The following is a 6,010-nucleotide window of genomic DNA, read 5'->3' as shown; positions in this document are numbered from 1 at the left end:
TTTTGTGGAATAAGGTTATTTTATAATGTGGACTGTTTAAGGGTGTGGGCTTGTTTTTTGTGTCTTGTTTACGGCATAATTAACTTGACTTTCTGTGGCATCTTGAGTGGTCATCCGCAGTAGAAGCAGAACTACATACTTTGTTCCAGTGAGACTATTAAAGGCTGTACTGGATACAGGCCATGGGAGGAAGGGAGTCCTAGAAACTACAGAGACCCATTTCTACCACACTGAAGTTAATTAGTTTCTGAAAACAGCATGTTATTGACATTGTGAAGTTTTCTGTAAAGATACATTTCTTTATGTATAAAAGAAGCCTCCAGAGTCAGCACTTTGGTAACTGTCAGAGGTAACTGTAAATTTCTGAAATCTTTAGGACAGAGAAGTTTACACCTTGTTTCTGTGTTATTTATTTGTTTATTTATTTATTTTTTGCTTTCATAGTCCAGTTCATAGTTGTTCATAGTTATCATAGTTTTATGAAGGAATAACTGTTTATTGCTGCTACAATATTAAGTTATGCATGGAACTTCCTTCCTCTAAGAATCACTCACTGCTGCTGATGAAGACAGCCTTCTATTAACAGCCAAAAGATTAAAATTTTTGCCTAAAGATGGCTGTGGATGTTCTTCCTTGGATAGTCAGGGTAGCCAGGGCACCAGATATAGTGATATGACAGATTTACAGATATAATCTTATGGTCTTGGCCAAGCATAGGTTCTTCTGAGGATTATAATCTGACTGTCTTCTATCTGCATTGAGTCGTCATCCAGGGTTCACAATTTAGAGACAGACTCTTCTCTGTTCTGGCACTGAAGTGGTGGAATGAACTTACAATCAATGTCAGAACATCTAAGTTACTGGCTGTCTTCAAATGACAGAAGACCTACCTCTTCCATTCACTGATAGAGACTTCAAAGCACTTGCATATGTCACTCTAGAGAAAGGAGTCTGCCAATGTAGTAATTAAATTCAATTCAATTCAATTTAAGTTTATTTGTATAGCGCTTTTTACAATTGACATTGTCACAAAGCAGCTTTACAGAACATAAACACAGAACAGAAGGTTATTATAAAGAATAATATAAAGATTAATTTAATACAAAAACTCCAGATTAATATTAGATATATTTAAATGTGTTTGTATTTATCCCCAATGAGCAAGTCTGAGGTGACTCAGGTGACTGTGGGGAGGAAAAACTCCCGTAGATGGTAAAGGAAGAAACCTTGAGAGGAACCAGACTCAAAGGGGAACCTCATCCTCATCTGGGTGACACTGGGGGTGTGATTATAAATATACAGTCTGATAAATGTTGTAGTGATGTAAAAGACCAGGAGTTCACATCTCCTCTTTAGTATCACAGAGTCTAACTGGAGCTGGTAGATCTCTAGATGTCTCAGGATCCTCAGAGTCGCCCTCATCTCAGTGGAGGTCCAAAATCTTCATGGCACAGAAGACGATTAGAGCTGGTACAATAAATATATAAATACAAAAAATTTGTTGTAGTAAATGGATTAGAATAAAACTAGATCATAGTGAATGTAAATATTTTAATCTGAAGCTAGGACTGTTAAGTATAACAGGTTTAATAAAACGGTTTAGCTGAAATGGTGATTTCTGAAGCATTAAATAAAGCTGCCCAGATACAGTTACAGTGGTGTCAAAAAGTGTTGGCCCCCTTCCTGTTTTTTTGTACGTTTGTCACACTTTAATGTTTCAGATCATCAAACAAATTTAAATATTAGTCAAAGATAACACAAGTAAACACAACATGCAGTTTTTAAATGAAGGTTTTTATTATTAAGGGAAAACAAAATCCAAACCCACATGGCCCTGTGTGACAAACGTGCAAAAAAATAAAAAATCAGGAAGGGGCCAACACTTTTTCACACCACTGTATATACATCAACAGGCTGGGGTGGAGGTAATATCAAACTTTCCTTTATCTCCAAAATCCTAGAAAAGGTCATATACAGTAGTTAACTTCAAACCTGCATAGGAATACCATTGATGGAATGTATCAGTCAGGATTTAGGCCTCATCATAGCACAGAGACAGCACTGATTAAACTCGTAAATGACCTGTTACTGGTATCTGATCAGGGTTGTGTCTCTTTGCTAGTGTTACTTGATCATAGTGCAGCATTTGATAGCATTTGACCATGCTATTCTACATAATAGGCTACAACATGTTGTTGGTGTTGTTGTTAAAGGGACAGTCCTCTCCTGGATAAGGTCTTATTTAATGGATCAATATCAGTTCATAGATCTAAATGGTGATTACCCTAAACAAACTAAGGTGATGTTTGGTGTTCCGCAAGGTTCTGTTTTAGGCCCATTGCTTTTCTCCCTATATATGTTACCACTTGGTGCAATTATTTGTAAACATGGTATTAGCTTCCACTGTTATGCTGATGACACACAGCTATATGTTTCAGCTCAGTCAGATTGTGTGAAGGACATTAGACAGTGGACACTTACTAACTTCCTCCTGCTTAACTCTGACACACAGAAGTTCTTGTACCAGGACCACAGACAGACAGAAGTAAGCTTTCTGATTACAGAGTAACTCTGGATGGTCTTTCTATTACATCATGTGCAGCAGTAAAAGACCTCGGTGTGATTATTGATACCGGTCTCTCATCTGAAGCTCACATAAATAATACCACAAGGGTCGCCTTCTTTCATCTCAGAAATATTACTAAGATAAGAAATATGATGTCATTACATGATGCAGAAACACTAGTTCATGCATTTGTTACCTCTAGGTTGGATTATTGTAATGCTTTACTGTCTGAATGCATCACCCCAATCTTCCAGTCAAGTTTTGGATTGATTATAAAATTCTATTACTGACCTGTAAAACATTTAATGGTCACACGAGTTATCTTTTGTTTTTTAATGATCCGTCATGCCTACTTCAATCAAAAGGTGCAGGCTATTAGGTAGTTATGGAACAGACTTCCAATTAGTGTTCGGGACTCAGACACAGTCTCAGTGTTTAAGTCCAGGCTAAAAACACATTTGTGTAGTTTAGATTTTTATGAATAGCTTTTCTTAAGTAAAGGAGCAGATCTGGAGGGCTCATGGGCATAGAGTGTTTGGTGAACTGGGATGTCTGGATGTTGTCTCCTTACCACCCTCACAAGTCGCTCAGGCTTTACTGACTGTGGAGTGGTGGGACGCTTTACATCCCAGGAAGCCCTCATGTCTGTGTCACCTTCTGGCTCTAGACTTTTAGTTATGATGTTATAGCTAGTCTTGATGGATAATGTACATTATCCATTATATAACGCTGTTGAATAACAAACTGTAGTGATAACTTTTTCTTGTTAAATTAAGGGCTATGATGCTGTAAATAAAAATAGAAAAGCAACTAGGAAACAAGTAACAATGTGCTGATTGAAGTATTACATGTTGTAGTAAAGCACTAAAATGATGGGACAAAAGATCAGTGAAGCACAATTAAAGAGTAAAGTACCAGAAAATCTGATTAATCTGATTAAAATAGTAGAAATATTAACTGAAATAATCTACTAGATAGCAGAGAGCAGGGCCCTATGGAACAACGGCAAAGAAATAAGGAACAAAAATAAGAATTAGAAAAAAGGAACACTTTCTTATCAAACATGGTATTAAGAACAAGCTGGTTAGGAACCGACAGAAAGAGAAACAAAGTAAAGATACCAGGGCACAAAGAACTACAGTATCTGCAGAGAAAACATGGAGCATCAGATTAGGGGAGAAAGAGCAGGGCAATAAAAGAATTATTATCAGAATGTTTTGTTTTTATAAAATGTAAATCCCTCAGTGAGCTATACATTACATCTTTTATTAGATTTATCTAAAGATTTAATTTACATGTTCGGCCACAATAAGAGGTGAGGTGAGGTCTGAAACAGGACAGAATTCATCTAAGGAGCATCAATCCAGCCACTTTCCCTTATTTACACAGGAAATAACAACATTAAATATTTTAATATATTAGTGAAACTGAACAAACACATACTTTTGAGCTGGTGCTCTTTATAAACATTTTATTTATATTTTGTTACTGCCACAGAATATGAGGTTTGTATGGCAATTAGTTTGCAATTAGAGTGTGCCTTATAATTCACCACCTTCAGATGTGTGTGTGTGTGTGTGTGTGTGTGTGTGTGTGTGTGTGTGTGTGTGTCTCGGCTGCGGGTGATTTTACGCTAGCTGCGTCTCATCAGTCATTCGGCCAGCGTTAAATACTGGTAGGAAAATATCGCATGACACGCCAGGGCAAACGGATCGAACGCAATTAGACACAGCACTAATCTGAGTTATAGCAGGAAGGAGACACACACACACACACACAAGATTATGCACGCCTTCCAACAGGCTCTCTCACACCCAAATAGAATGCAGAAACACACACACACACACACACACACACACACACACACACACACACACACAAAGTACCTCATAAGGTTTCTGCAACCAGAAAGTAATTATGTATAAAGTGTGTAGTAGGTGATTACTTTATAAATGAACTTCACTTAGAAGGACACACTGCAGTACAAAGTCATAATGTAATGAAGCCCACTTTTCTGAAACAGTACAACACACACACAAAGTGAAATTTCACTATGATGGATGCTGAGCCTGTTCTTCTCCTTGGTGACTCGTCATACACTGACATTCATCATTGTATTCATCATCATCATCGTTATCATCATCATTGTCATTATCCTCATCATCATAATCATTGTTATCCTCACACTCCTGCACTGATCTAGCATTTTTAACAATGGCAATTATATACATACAGTAGCGCTGGTGCATGATATTAACACTATCACAAAGATATTGACTCCTCCTGTCTCTCAACTTGTCAGGCCAAGATAGAACGACAGGTGTCTTTCTATCTTTCTCTGTGTCTTCCTCTATCTATTTCTCTACCTTCTTTCTGTTCTGGAAGAGTAAAACATTCACACTGTCATGTCAGATGGACATTGTCTCTTTTACAGACCCAGTTGCATCATTTTAACAGATAGTACACACACACACACACACACGCACAGCGGTGTACCTGAGCTGAAGGCGACCATGTTACCTAGTAACGGCTGACACACAGATCTCTCTGATCACATAACAGAGGGGAAGTGCCTCAAGGAGGAGGACTGCATGCACACACACACACACACACACACACACACACACACACACACACACACACACACACACACACACAGGCTGTAATTTCCTTGAGCATCTCAACACGGATCAACCTCAGCAATCTGCTATGTGAGACATAAAATGGTGTGTGTAATAAAAGTAATAATTCTTCACCATTTACACAAACATTGTGAGCCTGACACAGATTGTGTTTGTTTCACTTCTAGAGCGTAGTAAAATCTCGTACACTCATACAATGGCTGCAGAGTGTGTGTGTGTGTGTTGCTATAAGTATCTCCTTTGAAACAAACAGTTCATTATACGAGTGTGTGCAGATTGATGGAGGGGCTCTGAGAACAGATACTGATCACACACACACACACACACACGCATACACACACAGGCATCAGGGAGTTGTTCCTCTTTCTCTCGATAAAAAGAGTTTTGAACAACTAGTCCCTTAAACCTTACGCACTCTTGATCAGAGGCAACTTCATCTGTCATTGTCATCTCTCTCTCTCTCACACGTACACACACACACACCTTGATTGTTTTGTGCACACTGACTGGGGAAGCTTTGTTAGTAAAGGTTATTATCTCTGTCATATTTTACCCAGTTGATGATTAGATGATGGAGTTTAAGCTGCATTATGCCAAGTGGTGTTTGTCATTCTGCCCCCTGGTGTCTGTCATTTTGCCCTTTGGTGACTGTCAGTCTGCCCCTTGGTGTCTGTCATTCTGCCCCTTGGTGTCTGTCATTCTGTCCCTTGGTGACTGTCAGTCTGCCCCTTGGTGTCTGTCATTCCGTCCCTTGGTGTCTGTCATTCTGCCCCTGGTGTTTGTCATTCTGTCCCTTGGTGAC

This window comes from Tachysurus vachellii, chromosome 24 (genome assembly GCF_030014155.1).
Source record: "Tachysurus vachellii isolate PV-2020 chromosome 24, HZAU_Pvac_v1, whole genome shotgun sequence".
Classification (NCBI taxonomy): Eukaryota; Metazoa; Chordata; class Actinopteri; order Siluriformes; family Bagridae; genus Tachysurus; species Tachysurus vachellii.
This window is presented reverse-complemented; position numbering follows the sequence as displayed.